At 52.5% G+C, this 23,749-nt stretch overlaps 2 pseudogenes; both read left to right on the top strand.

Moving 5' to 3' along the window:
* The first annotated feature begins 11,775 nt into the window (after positions 1-11,775).
* LOC140397265 (U2 spliceosomal RNA) lies at positions 11,776-11,953 on the top strand (annotated as a pseudogene).
* A 6,429-nt stretch (positions 11,954-18,382) lies between these two features.
* Positions 18,383-18,556, top strand: LOC140397189 (U2 spliceosomal RNA; annotated as a pseudogene).
* Positions 18,557-23,749: the final 5,193 nt, after the last annotated feature.

The following is a 23,749-nucleotide window of genomic DNA, read 5'->3' on the forward strand; positions in this document are numbered from 1 at the left end:
AGGTACTCTCGGTGCTACTGTACATGGCGCAGGTCTGGCCCATCACACGACCCTACGCCACAGCAGTCACCCGGGCCATCTTCAAATTTATCTGGCGATCCAAGATGGACCGTGTCCGAAGGGACACCATGTACAAACCTCTGGAGAAGGGAGGGCGGAACATACCCAACGCGTCCCTCATCCTGTTGGCCACCTTTGTGTCCAGCTGCATCAAGCTGTGTTTGGACCCCCAGTATGCAAACACCAAGTGTCACTACATACTGAGGTTCTACCTGTCCCCGGTGTTGCGAAGGATGGGCCTGGCCTCATTGCCACGGAACGCTCCAAGTAGTTGGACCGTACCGTACCACCTGTCCTTCGTGGAAAAGTTTTTGAAGGAAAACACCTTTGACCACAAGGCAATGAAGCAGTGGTCAGCACGTAATGTCCTCGAGGCCCTCGGGGAAAAGGAGACCGTGGAGGACGTGGGATGGTTCCCTGAGCAGACTGCCAGAGTCATCTGGCAGAACGCCTCATCACCAGAACTTTCAAACAAGCACCAAGACCTAGCTTGGCTGGTGGTGAGAAGGGCCCTCCCTGTCAGATTCTTCATGCACACCCGAAGGCTGTGCGCCAATGCACGCTGCCCACGGAGTGGCTGTGGGGGAAATGAGACGGCCATACACCTCCTTGTGGAATGTGCCTTTGCAAAGAAGGTCTGGAGAGAGATGCACTGGTATTTGTCAAGGTTTATCCCGAACAGATCTGTGACACAGGACTCTGTGCTCAACGGACTGTTTCCAGGGACACACACCGAGACAAATATCAACTGCTGCTGGAAGGTCATCAACTCGGTAAAATACGCTCTTTGGTCTGCCCGAAACTTGCTGATCTTCCAGTGCAAAGAATTGTCCTCGACCGAGTGTTGCAGACTGGCACATTCCAAGGTCCAGGACTACGTGCTGAGGGACGCACTCAAGCTTGGGGCAGCTGCCGCCAAGGCGCAATGGGGAAAGACCACTGTGTAAAGTCTTTCCAGCAAATGTACACCGAGGGGCAGGTAACAGTGAAAAGCCCCTCGGTCTGGGCAACCAACATTCCAATGTACAAAAACAAACATGCCACTGTAAATATTTAAGAAGGAATTGTAATGTAAAGAGTGATATGTGTACGACAATATCAAAATTGAATGAAACAAAGTCAAGGCAACATGTAACCCTGCCGGAAATGTACAGTCAAGACAATTTGAAATGTTTCTGTAATGCTTATGATAAATTTTTATGAATAAAGTATATTTTTTTGAAAAAAAAAAAAAAATCTGTTCTTATCGGTTTACTTGGCAATCGCTTCTCGGCCTTTTGGCTAAGATCAAGTGTAGTCTCATTTGATCGAGGGAAGCTCAGGATTTCGATGACGATCGTGGATTGGAGAACTCGGAGGGATTGAAGTCGTCAAAGAAGAAACGTTTGGAGCGTGCCTGCTATTGGTGGATCTACATGCCTAACGCCGATACAGTTTCAGACCAAACGTACGAGCTATGGATGCAGCTGCATCCCGACCACCAGACTGGGGAGTGCGAAACACTGTCCGAGTCACAGTGAAGAAAACGGAAGGAGAGTCACATTTGGACCGGAAACACTTCGTGAAGACGGTGCTGCTCTAGTGTTGTGGGTTTAAAGCAACAGAGATCTTCTGCTTGCAAAACTTCCCCAACAATGGATATTTTGATGTCACCTTCAAGAGCGTCGCAGCGTGCATCAAATTCTTGAACGTCATCAAGGAAAAAGGTAACCAGATTCCCCTGTCGATCCTGACTGCGGAGCCTCTGTTTACGCTACCGTCACAGCAAAACCGGGTTGTTACACTGCACACGTACAACCCCCACGTCCCCGTGTCTGATGTGCTCACTTTCCTCACCAGGTATTCTGAGCTGAAAAGTGACAGCGTGCAAGTGAAAGACACCTTCGGCATCTGGACAAGTGAGCACCAGATCAAGGTGACTCTAAGAACAGACGGCAACGGAACCATCCTGCACCCCCCCTCCAGTTTCGCCATTGGAGGGAATCGTGGCTACCTCTACTACGTGGGACAGCAACGAGTAACCACACCTGTGGCAAAACGGGGCATGTTGCCGCAAACTGCAGTGTGACCTTCTGCAAAAATTGCAGGCAGGAGGGATACATGACTAAGGACTGCAAAGAGGACAAGTGCTGCAACCTGTGTGGGGAGGTCGGCCATCTTTACAGGGCCTGCCCGAACCGCGGGGCGACATATTCTCAAATCATCAGCAGCGGAGTTAAAAAGGCGACCAGAGAGGAGGTGCATACACCCTTCACCGAAAAAGACACCATGGCACAGAATGCGGAAAAGCAACAGAAGGGCCCCCAACAAAAATAGGAGGCCGCAGCACGCCCTGACAACCCAGCCCTATCCCCATCTGATGAGGAACACTCAGTGGAAGAGGAAGAGGATGGGACAAAGAATAAAGAGCCCTGGGAAACAGTGAACAGGGACAAACGAAAGAGGAAACAAAAAAACAAACTGAAGAACCCCCCGAGGGGTAGTGGCAAAAAGCGACACCTTTCAGCCAGCGCACTTAGCGCCGAGACCTCATCCGATGAGGGAAAACAGGACAAGAATCGGCCTCAAATAAAGAGGCAAAGCACCAACTTGGGGAGGCACAGACCCCCCCCCAGACCACCGACCGGGAAGAAAACAAGGTCACAGACCAACCCCGATAGTAACGAGCAGCAACAACCCAGGTGAAGACCGGCCTGCATCCCCAACACCTACTGACTGCCACGACGAACCCCAGGGCTACACCCCCCCCCCCCAATGCATCTGCATCAAAATCACGGGGCCAGTGCGGACCAGAAAAGTTTTCTCAGCCCTGCAACTGTGCTAAAGTTTGCGAGCACCACCGGCATGCTGGGGAACATCCAACAGCTGGAACAGCCAACAGTACAGGCTCTGGACTCTTGAGACTGGTAAATCTACCTTTTTATAATGGGTTTAAAAATTGCATCCATAAATGTGCGAAGCATCAAAGATACTTCGCGGTGTGCAGCCACCCTCAACTATTTGGGAAATGTGAAAGCCGACCGACTGTTCCTGCAGGAGTGCGGAATTCCGCACCTCAGCCACGACAAGCGCTGGTCCCACGGGCCGTCCATCTGGTCAGGAGGAAACGACTGCCGCTCCTCCGGCCTTGGTATTCTGCTGCGGGGAGGCAACTTCACCATCTCCGACGTTAAGAAGGTGGTGGGCGGGCGCCTCCTCGTAGCAGATGTGAAATACAAAAACTTCCTTCTCAGACTTATTAATGTGTACGCCCCGGACGTAAAAAGTGAGCGGCTGGCAGTCCTTCAGCAACTCCCACTTCTGTTGGCCACCTCCAAGCCGGTCATTCTGGGTGGTGACTTCAACTGCATCATCGATGCGGCTGGACGATCCAGCAGAGCCGACAGCAAACTAGACACTACGTCCAGACTCCTGATGGAAACGGTAAAAGACGCCAAGCTGCTCGACGTCTGCAGCAACCCTGCAGACGGAACGCAGCGTAGATACACATGGTCACGGCCAGACGGGTCCGTCTGCTCCAGGATAGACTTCTTTTTTGTGTCTAGAGCTTCCACGGTCAGTTCCATCGACGTAACGCCGGTGTTCTTCTCTGACCACTGCCTCCTACTGGCCGACTGCCACCTGCAGGAAGACCAGGGGGTAGGCAGGGGAAAATGGAAGCCAAATGTAAAACTGCTGACCCCTGAGAAACTCGAGAAACTCAGGAGGGATTACAAAGGTTGGAGAACAGTAAAACCCCTCTTTGATGCCCCACATCTCTGGTGGGAAGCAATCAAGGGGAATATCAAGAGGTTTTTCATCCTCAAGGGTGTTCAAAAGGTGAGAGAGAGACGAGGGGTCATGTCCAGTCTCCAGAAAAGTATGCAGAATTTGCTCCAGCTGCAGTCGATGGGGGTGGATGTCAAGGAGGATCTCCAAGAGGTGAAGAGCCAGCAAGCCTCACTCTACAACTCGGAGGCCTCCAAGGTTATCTTCCGTTCCAGAGTCCGCTCCGTGGAGCAGGACGAAAAGTGCTCACCCTTCTTCTTCCAAAAGGTACACAGAGAGACCTCTGTGATCAGCAGCCTGAAGGAAGAAGATGGCTCTGTAAAGTCATCGCAGTCTGACATCCTGTGGATCAGCCAATCCTTTTCTGCCGGACTGTATGATCTGAAGCCAACAGATAGCACTGTTGCCCAGACCTTCCTGTCGACTATCACGGAGGTCATAGGCGACAGCGAGCTGGAAAACCTGGACAAACCACTAACTCTGGATGATTTGACAAAGGCCGCCAAGTCCTTCGAGATGAGTAAAATCTCCGGAAGCGACGGCTTACCGGTTGAGTTGTATTTGGCTCTGTGGGAGTAGATGGGCCCAGACCTGCTGGAAGTGTACGAGAGTATGCTCCTGGAAGGCAGCATGTCAGAGTCCATGAGGAAAGGCATCATCACCCTCATCTACAAGCAGAAGGGGGAAAGGGAAGAAATTCGAAATTGGCGACCCATTTCACTGTTGAATGTGGATTACAAAATTCTAGCTAAGGTCATCGCCAATCGGGTCAGGTCTGCTCTGGAGTCGGTGATCCACCCTGACCAAACCTGTGCTGTACCCGGCAGGAAGATCTCTGATAGCATCGCGCTACTCAGGGATACGATCGCCTACGTGCAGGACAGGAGGTGTAGCGCACAAAGACTCCGTGAGACGAATAGAGTGAAGTCAATGAGGCTTTATTAAGCGTGTCTGTTCCCCAGCAGCCCGATAGTAAACTGGCCTGCGGGGGAAGGCACCGGCTTCTTATACTTCGCCTTCAGGGCGGAGCATGAGGTCAACGGCCAACCAGGACCCGGGATCTGTCAGCCAATGACATTAGGGCTTCCAGTCCCACATGACCCCCAATACCTACTACCACATTCACCCCTTGTCAAAAATGAACCCGGCGGGGTGATGCTTCATATGGTGGTAAGGGTTTACAGGGCTGGTCCTGGGAGGATAGAACAGTTACATGGTAGTACAGTATTGGACAGTATTGTCCCGTTACAACTTTTTACAGAGGGTATAGGAAAAACAAAATGTTCATTGGACAGTCCATCTTTGTTTTACATCGACGCCACGAGTCGGTCGGGCGGTCTGGTCGTCCGTGTCGATCGCCTCGGCCCCGGTGGTGGTGGTGGTGCTTGTACCAGTGTTGTCGCCTCCGGGAGCCGCACGGTTTTAGCTATCGGTGCAAAGGGGAGGGGGACTGATCCTGCTGGGAAGGGGGCGGTCGCGGGGTGCGGCGGTGGCAGGAAGGGGGGCGGTTGGGTTGATGGTGTCGGGGGGGGGGGGGGGTGTGCGTGGTGCCGGCGGGCGCCAGATCCAGCAGGGAGACCGTGTCCTTTCGGCCGTCGGGGTACTCCACGTAGGCGTACTGGGGGTTTGCGTGGAGGAGGTGAACCCTTTCGACCAACGGGTCCGCCTTATGTGCCCGAAAGTGCTTTCGGAGCAGGATGGGTCCTGGGGCCGCCAGCCAGGTCGGCAGCGACGTTCCAGAGGAGGACCTCCTAGGGAAGACAAGGAGGCGCTCGTGGGGCGTTTGATTAGTGCTTGTATATAATAACGACCGGATGGAATGGAGAGCGTCCGGGAGGACCTCCTGCCACCGTGAAACTGGGAGATCCCTGGACCGTAGGACCAGTAGGACGGCCTTCCAGACCGTGCCGTTCTCCCTTTCTACTTGCCCGTTCCCCCGGGGATTGTAGCTGGTCGTCCTGCTTGAAGCTATGCCCTTGCTGAGCAGGAACTGGTGCAACTCGTCACTCATGAAAGAGGACCCCTGTCGCTGTGGACGTATGCGGGGTAACCGAACAGCGTGAAGATGCTGTTCAGGGCTTTAATGACTGTGGCCGCAGTCATGTCGGAGCAGGGAATGGCAAAAGGGAAGCGGGAGTATTCGTCCACTACATTAAGGAAATACGCGTTGCGGTCGGTGGAGGGGACGGGGCCCTTTGAAATCGAGACTGAGGCGTTCAAAGGGGCGGGAAGCCTTAATCAGGTGCGCTCCATCTGGCCTGAAAAAATGCGGTTTGCATTCTGCACAGATGTGGCAGTCCCTTGTGACTGTACGGACCTCCTCTAAAGAGTATGGGAGATTGCGGGACTTGATGAAGTGGCAAAACCGAGTGACCCCCGGGTGGCAGAGGTCCTCGTGGAGGGCTTCGAGGCGGTCAATTTGTGCGTTGGCACATGTGCCGCGGGATAGGGCATCGGACGGCTCGTTCAGCTTTCCGGCCGGTGCAAGATCTCGTAGTTGAAGGTGGAGAGCTCGATCTTCCACCTTAAGATCTTTTCATTTTTAATCTTGCCCCGCTGTGCATTATCGAACATGAAAGCTACCGACCGTTGGTCAGTGAGGAGAGTGAATCTCCTGCCGGCCAGGTAATGCCTCCAATGTCGCATAGCTTCCACTATGGCTTGGGCTTCCTTTTCCACTGAGGAGTGGCGGATTTCTGAGGCGTGGAGGGTTCGGGAGAAGAAGGCCACAGGTCTGCCCGCTTGGTTAAGGGTAGCCACTAGAGCTACGTCAGAGGCGTCGCTCTCGACCTGGAAGGGGAGGGACTCGTCGATGGCGTGCATCGTGGCCTTTGCGATGTCCGCTTTGATGCGGCTGAAGGCCTGGCAAGCCTCTGACGGCAGAGGGAAAGTCGTGGTTTGTATTAGGGGGCGGGCCTTGTCTGCGTACTGGGGGACCCAATGGGCGTAGTACGAAAAGAACCCCAGGCAGCGTTTCAGGGCTTTTGGGCAGTGCGGGAGGGGAAATTCCATGAGTGCGCGCATACGTTCGGGGTCGGGGCCTATTGTCCCATTGCGCACTATGTAGCCCAGAATGGCTAGCTGGTCGGTGCTAAAAACGCACTTGCCCTCGTTGTACGTGAGGTTCAAGGCTTTGGCGGTCTGGAGGAATTTTTGGAGGTTGGCGTCGTGGTCCTGCTGATCGTGGCCGCAGATGGTTACATTGTCGAGGTACGGGAACGTGGCCCGTAACCCATGTTGATCAACCATTCGGTCCATCTCCCGTTGGAAGACCGATATCCCGTTTGTGACGCCAAAAGGGACCCGTAGGAAATGGTATAAACGCCCGTCTGCCTCGAAGGCTGTGTACTTGCGGTCACTTGGGCGGATGGGGAGCTGATGGTAGGCGGACTTGTGGTCCACGTTGGAGAAGACTTTATACTGGGCAATCCGATTGACCATGTCGGATATGCGGGGGAGAGGGTACGCGTCTAATTGTGTGTACCTGTTAATGGTCTGGCTATAGTCAGTGACCATCCTTTGTTTCTCCCCTGTCTTCACTACTACCACCTGCGCTCTCCAGAGACTATTGCTGGCCTGGATTATGCCCTCCTTTAGTAGCCGCTGGACTTCGGAGCGAGTGAAGGTCCGGTCCTGGGCGCTGTACCGTCTGCTCCTAGTGGCGATGGGTTTGCAATCCGGGGTGAGGTTTGCAAACAAGGACGGGGGTTGCACCTTGAGGGTTGCGAGGCCGCAGATAGTGAGTGGGGGTATGGGGCCGCCGAATTTAAACGTAAGGCTCTGGAGGTTACATTGAAAATCTAAGCCCAGCAAGGTGGGGGCACAGAGTTGGGGAAGGACGTTAAGTTTGTAGTTTTTGAATTCCCTCCCCTGTACCGTCAGGGTAACTATGCAGAATCCCTGGATCTGTACGGAGTGGGATCCTGCAGCTAGGCAAATCTTTTTTGCGCTGGGGTAGGTCGTTAAGGAACAGCGTCTTACTGTGTCGGGATGTATAAAACTTTCCGTGCTCCCGGAGTCGACTAGGCATGGCGTCTCGTGGCCATTAATTAGGACCATTGTCGTCGTCGTCTGGAGAGTCCGGGGCCGAGCCTGATCGAGCGTAACTGAAGCGAGCCGTGGTTGTAGTAGCGGGGTGGGGTCCATTGTTGCCGTCCAAGATGGCGTCGGGGATGGACAAAATGGCCGCCCCCATACATCGCACGTGGCTGAGGGGGTCACAAGATGGCGTCGGGGGTGGACAAAATGGCCGTCCCCATGCGTCGTACAGGTCGGGGGCGGTCCAAGATGGCGGCGCCCCTCCTCCCCTCGTGGTGGTCGGGACCCAAAATGGCGGCGTCTGCGGGTCGCACATGGTGTGCTGGGGGGTCTGGGGAGCGCTAGGACCGCGCGGAGTTCCTTCACTGCGAGCGCCAGGGCCGCGGGCGCTAGGACCGCGCGGAGCTCCCTCGCCGGGGACAGAGGTGGTCGCGGCCCAGGTCGGCGGCGCCGGCGGGTCAGTCGTGGGGCCGTGAGCGCTGGGACCGCGCGGAGCTCCCTCGCCGGGGACAGCGGTGGTCGGGGCCCAGGCCGGCGGCGCTGGCGGGTCAGTCGTGGGGCCGCGAGCGCTGGGACCGTGCGGAGCTCCCTCGCCAGGGACAGTGGTGGTCGGGGTCCAGGTAGGTTGCGCCCGCGGTCAGGCGTGGGGCGCGGGACGGGGGTGAGGGTGGCGTTCGGGACGCGAAAAACCCCTTCCTCTCCGTGGAGAGTGTTGGCCTGCACCCAAATCGGGAGCGCCGGCGGCGGGTCGTACATGGGCTGCGGGGAGGGGGGTTGGGCAGCGTAGGCGGCGTGCAGGGCTCCCAGTTCTCCCGGGACCGCGTTGGCGGGACCCAAAATGGCGGCGTCTGAGGGTCGCACATGGCGTGCTGGGGGGGGGGGGGGTTGGGAGGCATAGATTGCCTGTAGGGCTCCCTGTGGCCCCGGGACGGCGGCGACCTCGCGGGATCAGCACACCACCGCATAGTGGCCCTTTTTCCCGCAGCTTTTGCAGATGGCTGCGCGGGCCGGACAGCGCTGTCGGGGGTGCTTCGCCTGGCCGCAGAAATAACAGTGGGCGCCCCCGGTGCGACTCGGCGTTTGGACTGCGCAAGCCTGTGGGGTGTCCGGGGGGGTGGGGGGAGGGAAGGGTGTTTGCCGTGACGGGTACGTACGGGGCCCAATGGCCTGCCGCGCGGTCAGGGCCGTAGGCGCGGGTATTATGCGCGGCTACATCCAGGGAGGCTGCAGGGCCCGTGCCTCTGAGAGTCCTAGCGACTCTTTTTCTAGGAGTCTTTGGCGGATTTGGGAGGATTGCATACCTGCCACAAAAGCGTCGCGCATTAACATGTCCGTATGTTCGTTTGCATTCACCGACGGGCAGCTGCAGGCTCGTCCAAAAATCAGCAGCGCGGCGTAGAACTCGTCCATCGATTCTCCGGGAGCTTGCCGTCTTGTCGCGAGCTGGTAGCGAGCGTAGATTTGGTTAACTGGGCGAACGTAGAGACTTCTCAGTGCTGTGAACGCCGTCTGGAAATCGTCGGTGTCTTCAATGAGGGTGAAAATCTCCGTGCTCACCCTCGAGTGCAGGACCTGCAGTTTTTGTTTGTCTGAGACTCGGCCTGTGGTCGATCTGATGTAGGCCTCGAAGCAAGTCTGCCAGTGTTTGAAGGCTGCTGCCGCATTCACTGCGTGGGGGCTGATCTTCAGGCATTCTGGAATGATCCTGAGCTCCATAGTCCTTTTTAGGCACGCTTAATAAATTGTAGCGCACAAAGACTCCGTGAGACAAATAGAGTGAAGTCGATGACGCTTTATTAAGCGTGTCTGTTCCCCAGCAGCCCGATAGTAAACTGGCCTGCGGGGGAAGGCACCGGCTTCTTATACTTCGGATTCAGGGAGGAGCATGAGGTCAACGGCCAACCAGGACCCGGGATCTGTCAGCCAATGACATTAGGGCTTCCAGTCCCACATGACCCCCAATACCTACTACCACAGGAGGGTGGGCACTTTCCTCATCAGCCTTGACCAGGAGAAGACTTTTGACAGAATATCGCACACCTACATGATGGATGTGCTCTCCAAAATGGGGTTTGGGGAGGGAATTCGCAATTGGATCAAACTGCTCTACACAAACATCTACAGCGCAGTCTCAATCAATGGGTGGGAATCAGAAAAGTTCCAGATCAAATCCGGAGTCAGGCAGGGCTGCCCTCTCTCCTCTGCCCTTTTTGTGTGCTGCATAGAACCTTTTGCCGAGTCCATCAGGAAGGATCCGGGTATAAGAGGAGTGACGATCCCAGGCAGTGGAGGCATGCAAGTCAAGGCCTCCCTGTACATGGACGACGTTGCCGTCTTCTGCTCGGATCGTGCGCCTCTGCGCAGGCTCTTGACCACCTGCGACCAGTTTGAACTGGCCTCGGGAGCCAAGGTAAACCGGGGCAAGAGCGAGGCCATGTTCTTTGGGAACTGGGCCGACCGGTCCTTTGTCCCCTTCACTGTCAGGTCAGATTACCTGAAGATGCTGGGGATATGGTTCGGAGCTGCTGGGGCGTGCACCAAAACCTGCGAGGAGCGCATAGTAAAGGTAAGACAGAAACTGGGCTGGTGGGAGCAACGCTCCCTCTCCATTGCGGGCAAAACCCTGGTCATCAGGTGTGAGGTACTCTCGGTGCTACTGTATGTGGCGCAGGTCTGGCCCATAACCCGACCCTACGCCACAGCAGTCACCCGGGCCATCTTCAAATTTATCTGGCGATCCAAGATGGACCGTGTCCGAAGGGACACCATGTACAAACCTCTGGAGAAGGGAGGGCGGAACGTACCCAACGCCTCCCTCATCCTGTTGGCCACCTTTGTGACCAGCTGCATCAAGCTGTGCGTGGACCCCCAGTATGCAAACACCAAGTGTCACTACATACTGAGGTTCTACCTGTCCCCGGTGTTACGAAGGATGGGCCTGGCCTCATTGCCGCGGAACGCTCCAAGTAGTTGGACCGTACCGTACCACCTGTCCTTTGTGGAAAAGTTTTTGAAGAAAAACACCTTTGACCACAAGGCAATGAAGCAGTGGTCAGCACGTAATGTCCTCGAGTCCCTCAGGGAAAAGGAGACCGTGGAGGACGTTGGATGGTTCCCTGAGCAGACTGCCAGAGTCATCTGGCAGAACGACTCATCACCAGAACTTTCAAACAAGCACCAAGACCGAGCTTGGCTGGTGGTGAGAAGGGCCCACCCTGTCAGATTCTTCATGCACACCCGAAGGCTCTGCACCAATGCACGCTGCCCTCGGAGTGGCTGTGGGGGAAATGAGACGGTCACACACCTCCTTGTGGAATGTGCCTTTGCAAAGAAGGTCTGGAGAGAGATGCAGTGGTATTTGTCAAGGTTTATCCCAAACAGATCTGTGACACACGACTCTGTGCTCTACGGACTGTTTCCAGGGACACACACCGAGACAAATATCAACTGCTGCTGGAAGGTCATCAACTCGGTGAAAGACGCTCCTTGGTCTGCCCGAAACTTGCTGATCTTCCAGTGCAAAGAATTGTCCTCGACCGAGTGTTGCAGACTGGCACATTCCAAGGTCCAGGACTACGTGCTGAGGGACGCACTCAAGCTTGGGGCAGCTGCCGCCAAGGCGCAATGGGGAAACACCACTGTGTAAAGTCTTTCCAGCAAATGTACACCGAGGGGCGCGTAACAGTGTAAAGCCCCTCGGTCTGGGCAACCAACACTCCAATGTACAAAAACAAACATGGCACTGTAAATATTTAAGAAGGAATTGTAATGTAAAGAGTGATATGTGTACGACAATATCAAAATTGAATGAAAGAAAGTCAAGACAACATGTAACCCTGCCGGAAATGTACAGTCAAGACAATTTGAAATGTTTCTGTAATGCTCATGATAAATTTTTATGAATAAAGTATATTTTTTTTTGAAAAAAAAAAAATCTGTTCTTATCAGTTTAATATCTGGTATGTCTTCTAGTTGAGGACTGAATGTTAAATTGATTTTTGGGACGCGGAGATGGTTCAGGGGCTTGCTCCTTCCGCTTCACGCATCAACCTGGTCTTGCAATGTTTCCAGGAATGGTGCCTTCACCCCGCTTTGGGGAGCAAGAAGTACAAAAGCAGAAATTGGAGCCAAAAACTGGCTTCCCCTTTTCTCTCTTGTCCAGTTGTCTCATCCTGACCAATTGAAGGCATTTCAGGCTCCAAAGCAATGCTACCTTTTCTGCTGGCGGGCACTTCGTGCACTTATGTTGTGAGCCGATGGACTCGCGGACTTGCGGCAGCCAGGCTCCGTTTTCAGCTGGTATGCGCACAGATTTCCTGCTGCTTTTTACAGTCCACTCCCCCTCACCCCAGGATGCCGGCTTGCCGTCTCCTCACGTCAGTTACCACAGCCCTTCATCCTGCACAACTTTGAAGTGTGGCGACAGACTGAACGGCATCCTGATTTGGATGTAGGTGTACCTTCACGGCGTCTCTTTTCGTTCTCCTGACTCAACAACCAACACGCCAGGTTCGAGCTAAGTGGGACTAGACATTGCCGCCTGTTGGATTTCGCCAGTACTTGCTGCTTGCTACTTGCCCTTTGTTCGGCAAAGCTGGAGGTTCCTTCGACTCCCTGCGTTGGGTGTCACTGGGCCTTCACAGCGTCTCCATTTATTCCTGTGACGACAGTGGAAGGCGTGCCAGACGATGTCTCCCTGTTTTGTTTTACTGGTTCTGCACGCACAGACTCCACCGTGCTCGGCCAAGCTGGAGGTCTCTTGACAAACAGTGACCGTAGACTAAAAGTTCCAAAACACAGTCGAGCGCAGCAAGGTGCACCTGAATGTCGGTGGACGAGGAGGACAAGGGCCATAGCCGGAAAATATAGGCTATCGCTTCTCGACCTTTTGGCTAAGATCAAGTGCAGTCTTATTTGATCGAGGGAAGCTGAGGATTTCGATGACGATCGTGGACTGGAGAACTCGGAGGGATTGAAGTCGTCAAAGAAGAAACGTTTGGAGCGTGCCTGCTATTGGTGGATCTACATGCCTAACGCCGATACAGTTTCACACCCAACGTACGAGCTATGGATGCAGCTGCATCCCGACCACCAGGCTGGGGAGTGCGAAACACTGTCCGAGTCACAGTGAAGAAAGCGGAAGGAGAGTCACCTGTGGACCGGAAACACTTCGTGAAGCGGGAGTTGCTCGAGTGTTGTGGGTTTAAAGCAACAGAGATCTTCTGCGAGAGAACTCGGAGTGATTGAAGTCTTCAAAGATGAAACGTTTGGAGCTTGGCTGCTATTGGTGGATCTACATGCTGGCCTAAACCTCTGGTTTAGGCCTAATGCCGATACAGTTTCACACCCAACGTACGAGCTATGGATGCAGCTGCATCCCGACCACCAGGCTGGGGAGTGCGAAACACTGTCCGAGTCACAGTGAAGAAAGCGGAAGGAGAGTCACCTGTGGACCGGAAACACTTAGTGAAGCGGGAGCTGCTCGAATGTTGTGGGTTTAAAGCAACAGAGATCTGCTTGCAAAACTTCCCCAAGAATGGTTTCTTTGATGTCACCTTCAAGAGTGTCGCAGCGTGCATCAAATTCCTGAACGTCTTCAAGGAAAAAGGTAACCAGAGTCTCCTGTCGATCCTGACTGCGTAGCCTCTGTTTACGCTACCGGCGCAGCGAAATCGGGTTGTTACACTGCACACGTACAACCCCCACGTCCCTGTGTCTGATGTGCTCACGTTCCTCGCCAGGTACGCTGAGCTGAAAAGTGACAGCGTGCAAGTGAAAGACACCTTCGGCATCTGGACAAGTGAGTACCAGGTCAAGGTGACCCTAAGAACGGACAGCAACGGAACCATCCTGCACCCCCCCTCCAGTTTCGCTATTGGAGTAAATCGTGGCTACCTCTACTACGTGGGACAGCCACGAGTATGCCACACCTGTGGCAAAACGGGGCATGTTGCCGCAAACTGCAGTGTGACCTTCTGTAAAAACTGCAGGCAGGAGGGACACATGACTAAGGACTGCAAGGAAGACAAGTGCTGCAACCTGTGTGGGGAGGCCGGCGATCTTTACAGGGCCTGCCCGAAACGCGGGGCGACATATGCTCAAATTGCAGCAGCGGAGTTAAAAAGGCGACCAGAGAGGAGGTTCATACACCCTCCACCGAAAAAGACACCACGGTTCAGAATGCGGAAAAGCAACAGAAGGGCACCCAACAAAAAGAGGAGGCCCCAGCACGCTCTAACAACCCAGCCCCAGCCCCATCTGATGAGGAACACTCAATGGAAGAGGAAGAGGATGGGGCAAAGAATAAAGAGCCCTGGGAAACAGTGAACAGGGACAAACGAAAGAGGAAACAAAAAAACAAACTGAAGAACCCCCCGAGGGGTAGTGGCAAAAAGCGACACCTCTCAGCCGGCGCACTTAGCGCCGACACCTCATCCGATGAGGGAAAACAGGACAAGAATCGGCCTCAAATAAAGAGGCAAAGCACCAACGTGGAACGGGAGGCACAGACCCCCCAGACCACCGACCGGGAAGAAAACAAGGTCACAGACCAACCCCGATAGTAACGAGCAGCAACAACCCAGGTGAAGACCGGCCTGCAACCCCAACACCTACTGACTGCCATGACGAACCCCAGGGCTACACCACCCCACCCACCAATGCATCTGCATCAAAATCACGGGGCCAGTACGGACCAGAACATTTTTCTCAGCCCTGCAACTGTGCTAAAGTTTGCGAGCACCACCGGCATGCTGGGGAATATTCAACAGCTGGAACAGCCAACTGTATAGACTCTGGACTCTTTAGACTGGTAAATCTACCATTTTATAATGGGTTTAAAAATTGCATCCATAAATGTGCGAAGCATCAAAGATACTTCGCGGTGTGTAGCCACACTCAACTATTTGGCAAATGTAAAAGCTGACCTACTGTTCCTGCAGGAGTGCGGAATTCCGCACCTCAGCAACTACAGGCGCTGGTCGAGCTGGTGGTCCCACGGGCCATCCATCTGGTCAGGAGGAAACGACTGCCGCTCCTCCGGCCTGGGTATTCTGCTTCGGGGAGGCAACTTCACCATCTCCGACGTTAAGGAGGTGGTGGGCGGGCGCCTCCTCGAGCAGACGTGAAATACAAAAACACCCCTCTCAGACTTATTAATGTGTACGCCCCGGCCGTAAAGAGTGAGCGGCTGGCAGTTCTTCAGCAACTCCCAGTCCTGTGGCCACCTCCAAGCCGGTCATCCTGGGTGGTGACTTCAACTGCATCATCGATGCGGCTGGACGATCCAGCAAAGCCGACAGCAAACTAGACGCTACGTCCAGACTCCTGATGGAAACGGTAAAAGACGCCAAGCTGCTCAACGTCTGCAGCAACCCTGCAGACGGAGCGCAGCGTAGATACACATGGTCACGGCCAGACGGGTCCGTCCGCTCCAGGATAGACTTCTTCTTTGTGTCCCGAGCTTTCACAGTCAGGTCCACCGACGTAACGCCGGTGTTCTTCTCTGACCACTTGCTCCTACTGGCCGACTGCCACCTGCAGGAAGACCAGGGGGTAGGCAGGGGGACATGGAAGCTGAATTTAAAACTGCTGACCCCTGAGAACCTCGAGGAACTCAGGAGGGATTACAAAGGTTGGAGAACCGTGAAACCCCTCTTTGAGGCCCCACATCTCTGGTGGGAAGCAACCAAGGGGAATATCAAGAGGTTTTTCATCCTCAAGGGCGTTCAAAAGGTGAGAGAGAGACGAGGGGTCATGTCCAGGCTCCAGAAAAGTATGCAGAATTTGCTCCAGCTGCAGTCGATGGGGGTGGATGTCAAGGAGGATCTCCAAGAGGTGAAGAGCCAGCAAGCCTCGCTCTACACCTCGGAGGCCTCCAAGGTTATCTTCCGTTCCAGAGTCCGCTCCGTGGAGCAGGATGAAAAGTGATCACGCTTCTTCTTCCAAAAGGTGCACAGAGAGTCCTCTGTGATCAGCAGCCTGAAGGAAGAAGATGGCTCTGTAAAGTCATCGCAGTCTGACATCCTGAGGATCAGCCAATCCTTTTATGCCGGACTGTATGACCTGAAGCTAACAGATAGCACTGTTTCCCAGACCATCCTGTTGACTATCACGGAGGTCATAGGCGACAGCGAGCTGGAAAACCTGGACAAACCACTAACTCTGGACGAGTTGACAAAGACCGCCAAGTCCTTCGAGACGAGTAAAACTCCCGGAAGCGACGGCTTACCGGTTGAGTTGTATTCAGCACTGTGGGACTGGATGGGCCCAGACCTGATGGAAGTGTACGAGAGTATGATTCTGGAAGGCAGCATGTCAGAGTCCATGAGGAAAGGCATCATCACCCTCATCTACAAGCAGAAGGGGGAAAGGGAAGAAATTCAGAATTGGCGACCCATTTCACTGTTGAATGTGGATTACAAAATTCTAGCCAAGGTCATCGCCAATCGGGTCAGGTCTGCTCTGGAGTCGGTGATCCACCCTGACCAAACCTGTGCTGTACACGGCAGGAAGATCTCTGATAGCATCGCGCTACTCGGGGATACGATCACCTACGTGCAGTACAGGAGGGTGGACACTTGCCTCATCAGCCTTGACCAGGAGAAGGCTTTTGACAGAATATCGCACACCTACATGATGGGTGTGCTCTCCAAAATGGGGTTTGGGGAGGGAATTCGCAATTGCATCAAACTGCTCTACACAAACATCTATAGCGCACTCAATCAATGGGTGGGAATCAGAAAAGTTCCAGATCAAATCCGGAGCCAGGCAGGGCTGCCCTCTCTCCTCTGCCCTTTTTGTGTGCTGCATAGAACCTTTTGCCGAGTCCATCAGGAGGGATCCGGGCATAAGAGGAGTGACGATCCCAGGCAGTGGAGGCATGCAAGTCAAGGCCTCCCTGTACATGGACGACGTTGCCGTCTTCTGCTCGGATCCTGCGTCTGTACGCAGGCTCTTGACCACCTGCGACCAGTTTGAACTGGCCTCGGGAGCCAAGGTAAACCATGGCAAGAGCGAGGCCATGTTCTTTGGGAACTGGGCCGACCGGTCCTTTGTCCCCTTCACTGTCAGGTCAGATTACCTGAAGGTGCTGGGGATATGGTTCGGAGCTGCTGGGGCGTGCACCAAAAACTGGGAGGAGCGCATAGCAAAGGTAAGACAGAAACTGGGCTGGTGGGAGCAACGCTCCCTCTCCATTGCGGGCAAAACCCTGGTCATCAGGTGTGAGGTACTCTCGGTGCTACTCCACGTGGCGAATGTCTGGCCCATAACCCGACCCTACGCCGCAGCAGTCACCCGGGCCATCTTCAAATTCATCTGGAGATCCAAGATGGACCGTGTCCGAAGGGACACCATGTACAAACCTCTGGAGAAGGGAGGGCGGAACGTACCCAACGCCTCCCTCATCCTGTTGGCCACATTTGTGTCCAGCTGCATCATGCTGTGCGTGGACCCCCAGTATGCAAACACCAAGTGTCACTACATACTGAGGTTCTACCTGTACACAGTGTTATGAAGGATGGGCCTGGCCTCATTGCCGCGGAACGCTCCAAGTAGTTGGACCGTACCGTACCACCTGTCCTTCGTGGAAACGTTTTTGAAGAAAAACACCTTTGACCACAAGGCAATGAAGCAGTGGTCAGCACGTAATGTCCTCGAGGCCCTCAGGGAAAAGGAGATGGTCGAGGACGTGGGATGGTTCGCTGTGCAGACTGCTAGAGTCATCTGGCAGAACGCCTCATCACCAGAACTTTCAAACAAGCACCAAGACCTAGCTTGGCTGGTGGTGAGAAGGGCCCTCCCTGTCAGATTCTTCACGCACACCCGAAGGCTCTGCGCCAATGCACGCTGCCCTCGGAGTGGCTGTGGGGGAAATGAGACGGTCACACACCTCCTTGTGGAATGTGCCTTTGCAAAGATGGTCTGGAGAGAGATGCAGTGGTATATGTCAAGGTTTATCCCGAACAGATCTGTGACACAGGACTCTGTGCTCTACGGACTGTTTCCAGGGACACACACCGAGACAAATATCAACTGCTGCTGGAAGGTCATCAACTCGGTGAAAGACGCTCCTTGGTCTGCCCGAAACTTGCTGATCTTCCAGTGCAAAGAATAGTCCTCGACCGAGTGTTGCAGACTGTCACATTCCAAGGCCCAGGACTACGTGCTGAGGGACGCACTCAAGCTTGGGGCAGCTGCTGCCAAGGCGCAATGGGGAAAGACCACTGTGTAAGGTCTTTCCAGCAAAGGTACACCGAGGGGCGGGTAACAGTGTAAACCTCCCCCCCCCCCCCCCCTCCGGCTCGGTCTGGGCAACCAACACTCTAAATGTATAAAACAATCATGACAATGTAAATATTTAAGAAGGAATTGTAATGTAAAGAGTGATATGTGAATAACAATATCAAAATTGAATGGAAGAAAGTCAAGGCAATGTGTAACTCTGCCGGAAATATACAGTCAAGACAATTTGAAATTTTTCTGTAATGTTTATGATAAACTTTATGAACAAAGTATATTTTTTGAAAAAAAAAGAATCTGTTCTTATCAGTTTAATATCTGATATGTCCTCTATCTGGGGACCAATATTAAATTGATTTTTGGGACTCGGAGATGGTTCAGGGGCTTGCTCCTTCCGCTCCACGCATCAACCTGGTCTTGCAATGCTTCCAGGAATGGTGCCTTCACCCCGCTTTGGGGACAAATAGTGCAAAAGCAGAAAATGGCGCAAAACCTGGCTTCTCCTTTTCTCTCTTGTCCGGTTGTCTCATCCTGACCAAATTAAGGCCTTTCAGGCTCCAAAGCATTGCTAGCTTTTCTGCTGGCGGGAGCTTTGTGCACTTATGTTGTGTGCCGATGGACTCGCGGACTTGCGGCAGCCAGGCTCCGTTTTTAGCTGATATGCGCACAGATTTCCTGCTGCTTCTTACAGGCCACTCCCTCTCACCCCAGGATGCCGACTTGCCTTCTCCTCACTTCAGTTACCACAGCCCTTCATCCTGCACAACAGGGAAGTGTGGTGACAGACGGAACGGCATCCTGATTTGGATGTAGGTATACCTTCACGGCGTCTCTTTTCGCTCTCCTGACTCCACGACCAACACGCCAGGGTGGAGCTCAGTGAGACTAGACATTGCCCCCTGTTGGATTCCGCCAGTACTTGCTGCTTGCACGGATTGCCCTTTGTTCGGCAAAGCTGGAGGTTTCTTCGACTCCCTGCGTTGGGTGTCACTGGGCCTTCACAGCGTCTCCATTTCTTCTGGTGATGACAGTGGAAGGCGTGCCAGACAATGTCACCCTGTTTTACTGGTTCTGCATGCACAGACTCCACCGTGCTCGGCCAAGCTGGAGGTCTCTTGACCAACAGTGACCGTAGACTAAAAGTTCCAAAGCACAGTCGAGCGCAGCAAGGTGCACCTGAATGTCGGTGGACGAGGAGGACAAGAGTCATAGCCGGAAAATATGGGCTATCGCTTCTCGGCCTTTTGGCTCAGATCAAGTGTCTGTACATTGAGCCTTTGTGTTCAGCTCTGGTATGTCTCTCTTGTGGGGACCATAAATTCCAGGCAGGAAGATCTATGATAGCCTCGCGCTACTCAGTGATATGATCGCCTACGTGTAGGACAGGAGGGTGCCTCATCAGCCTTGACCAGGAGAAGGCTTTGACAGAACATCGCACACCTACATGATGGATGTGCTCTCCAAAATGGGGCTGGGGAGGGAATTCGCAATTGGATCAAACTGCTCTACACAAACATCTATAGCGCAGTCTCAATCAATGGGTGGGAATCAGAAAAGTTCCAGATCAAATCTGGAGTCAGGCAGGGCTGCCCTCTCTCCTCTGCCCTTTTTGTGTGCTGCATAGAAACTTTTGCCGAGTCCATCAGGAAAGATCCGGCTATAGGAGGAGTGACGATCCCAAGCACTGGAGGCATGCAAGTCAAGGCCTCACTGTTCATGGGCGACGTCGCCATCTTCTGCTCACATCCTGCGTCTGTACGCAGGCTCTTGAATGACTGCGACCAGTTTGAACGGGCCTCGGGAGCCAAGGTAAACCGGGGCAAGAGCGAGGCCATCTTCTTTGGGAACTGGGCCGACCGGTCCTTTGTCCCCTTCACTGTCAGGTCAGATTACCTGAAGGTGCTGGGGATATGGATATGGTTCGGAGCTGCTGGGGCGTGCACAAAAACTGGGAGGAGCGCATCGCAAAGGCAAGACTGAATCTGGGCTGGTGGGAGCAACGCTCCCTCTCCATTGCGGGCAAAATCCTGGTCATCAGGTGTGAGGTACTCTCGTTGTTACTGTACGTGGCGCAGGTCTGGTCCATAACCCGACCCTACACCGCAGCAGTCACCAAGGCCATCTTCAAATTCATCTGGAGATCCAAGATGGACCGTGTCCGAAGGGACACCATGTACAAACCTCTGGAGAAGGGAGGGCGGAACATACCCAACGCCTCCATCATCCTTTTGACCACCTTTGTGTCCAGCTGCATCATGCTGTGCGTGGACCCCCCTGTATAAGAACATAAGAACTAGGAGCAGGAGTAGGCCATCTGACCCCTCGAGCCTGCTCCACCATTCAATAAGATCATGGCTGATCTTGTGTGGACTGAGCTCCACTTTCCGGCCTGAACACCATAACCCTTAATCCCTTTATTCTTCAAAAAACTATCTATCTTTCCCTTAAAAATATTTAATGAAGGAGCCTCTACTGCTTCACTGGGCAAGGAATTCCATAGATTCACAACCCTTTGGGTGAAGACGTTCCTCCTAAACTCACTCCTAAATCTACTTCCCCTTATTTTGAGGCTATGCCCCCTAGTTCTGCTTTCACCCGCCAGTGGAAACAACCTGCCCGCATCTATCCTATCTATTCCCTTCAAAATCTTATATGTTTCTATAAGATCCCCCCTCATCCTTCGAAATTCCAACGAGTACAGTCCCAGTCTACTCAACCTCGCCTCGTAATCCAACCCCTTCAGCTCTGGGATTAACCTCGAGAATCTTCTCTGCACACCCTCCAGTGCCAGTACGTCCTTTCTCAAGTAAGGAGACCAAAACTGAACACAATACTCCAGGTGTGGCCTCACTAACACCTTATACAATTGCAGCATAACCTCCCTTGTCTTAAACTCCATCTCTCTAGCAATGAAGGACAAAATTCAATTTGCCTTCTTACTCACCTGTTGCACCTGTAATCCAACTTTGTGCGACTCATGCACTAGCACACCCAGGTCTCTCTGCACAGCAGCATGTTTTAATATTTTATAATTTAAATAATAATCCCTTTTGCTGTTATTCCTACCAAAATGGACAACCTCACATTTGTCAACATTGTATTCCATCTGTCATACCCTAGCCCATTCACTTAGCCTATCCAAATCCCTCTGCAGACTTCAAGTATCCTCTGCACTTTTTGCTTTACCACTTATCTTAGTGTCGTCTGCAAACTTGGACACATTGCCCTTGGTCCCCAACTCCAAATCATCTATGTAAATTGTGAACAGTTGAGGGCCCAACACTGATCCCTGAGGGACAACACTAGCTACTGATTGCCAACCAGAGAAACACCCATTAATCCCCACTCTTTGCTTTCTATTAATTAACCAATCCTCTATCCATGCTACTACTTTCCCCTTAATGTCATGCATCTTTATCTTATGCAACAGCCTTTTGTGTGGCACCTTGTCAAAGGATTTCTGGAAATCCAGATATACTACATCCATTGGCTCCCCGTTATCTACCGCACTGTTAACGTCCTCAAAAAATTCCACTAAATTAGTTAGGCACGACGTGCCCTTTATGAACCCATGCTGCGTCTGCCCAATGGGACAATTTCCATCCAGATGCCTGGCTATTTCTTCCTTGATGATAGATTCCAGCATCTTCCCTACTACCGAAGTTAAGCTCACTGGCCTATAATTACCCACTTTCTGCCTACCTCCTTTTTTACACAGTGGTGTTACGTTTGCTAATTTCCAGTCCGCCGGGACCACCCCAGAGTCTAGTGAATTTTGGTAAATTATCACTAGTGCATTTGCAATTTCCCTAGCCATCTCTTTTAGCACTCTGGGATGCATTTCATCAGGCCCAGGAGACTTGTCTACCTTTAGCCCCATTAGCTTGCCCAACACTACCTCCTTGGTGATAACAATCCACTCAAGGTCCTCACCTGTCATAGCCTCATTTCCATTAGTCACTGGCATGTTATCTGTGTCTTCCACTGTGACGACCGACCCAAAAAACCTGTTCAGTTCCTCAGCCATTTCCTCATCTCCCATTATTAAATCTCCCTTCTCATCCTCTAAAGGACCAATATTTACCTTAGCCAATTTTTTTGTTTTATATATTTGTAGAAACATTTGCTATCTGTTTTTACATTCTGAGCAAGTTTACTCTCATAATCTATCTTCCTCTTCTTTGTAGCTTTTTAGTAGCTTTCTGTTGCCCCCTAAAGATTTCCCAGTCATCTAGGTCTCCCACTGATCTTTGCTACTTTGTATGTTTTTTGAGATACAGAGAGAGATACAGATAGAGAGATACAGAGGGAGATACAGAGAGTGAGACCGAGAAAGAGATTCAGAGGGAGATGCAGAGAGAGATACACAGAGAGATACAGAGAGAGATACAGAGAGAAATACCGAGAGAGATACAGAGGGAGACAGATGGAGACAGAGAGAGATACAGAGAGAGATACAGAGGGAGATACAGAGAGAGATACAGAGACAGATACAGAGAGAGATTCAGAGGGAGATAGAGAGAGAGATACAGAGACAGAAACAGATAGAGAGACAGAGGCTGAGGCTAAGAGATATACAGAGAGAGATATGAATAGATTTACGGAGAGAGATACAGAGAGAGACACAACGACAGAGGCAGAGAGATGTAGAGAGAGATGTAGAGAGAGATGTAGAGAGAGATGTAGAGAGAGATACAGAGAGAGATACATAGAGAGATACAGAGAGAGATACAGATAGAGATACAGAGAGAGATACAGAGAGAGATGCAGAGACAGAGGCAGAGAGATACAGAGAGAGATACAGAGAGAGATACAGAGAGATACAGAGACAGAGGCAGAGAGATACAGAGAGTGATGCAGCAGAGATACAGAGAGTGATACAGAGGGAGATACAGAGAGAGATACAGAGAGAGAGATACAGAGAGAGAGATACAGAGAAAGACACAGAGAGAGACACAGAGAGAGATACAGAGGGAGACAGAGGGAGACAGAGAGAGATACAGAGACAGATACAGAGAGACACAGAGGGAATATAGAGAGGTAGAGAGAACGATACAGAGTAAGATACAGAGACAGAGAGACACAGCAACAGTGAGAAACACAGAGGCAGACACAGAGAGAGCTACTGAGAGCGACACAGAGAGAGATACAGAGAGAGATACAGAGGGAGAGACAGAGGGAGATACAGAGAGAGATACAGAGGGAGATACAGAGATAGATATACAGAGGGATATACAGAGGGAGATACAGAGAGAGATACAGATAGAGAGATACAGAGGGAGATACAGAGAGAGAGACCGAGAGAGAGATACAGAGGGAGATACAGAGAGAGATACAGAGAGAGATACACAGAGAGATACAAAGAGAGAGATACAGAGAGAGATACAGAGAGAGATACAGAAGGAGACAGATGGAGACAGAGAGAGATACAGAGACAGATACAGAGAGAGATACAGAGGGAGATAGAGAGAGAGATACAGAGACAGAAACATAGAGAGAGACAGATGCTGAGGCTGAGAGATACAGAGAAAGATATAAATAGATATACAGAGACAGGGGCAGAGACGGGGCAGAGAGATGTAGAGAGAGATACAGAAAGAGATACATAGAGAGATACAGAGAGAGATACAGAGAGAGATAC

Source organism: Scyliorhinus torazame, chromosome 20 (genome assembly GCF_047496885.1).
Source record: "Scyliorhinus torazame isolate Kashiwa2021f chromosome 20, sScyTor2.1, whole genome shotgun sequence".
Classification (NCBI taxonomy): domain Eukaryota; kingdom Metazoa; phylum Chordata; class Chondrichthyes; order Carcharhiniformes; family Scyliorhinidae; genus Scyliorhinus; species Scyliorhinus torazame.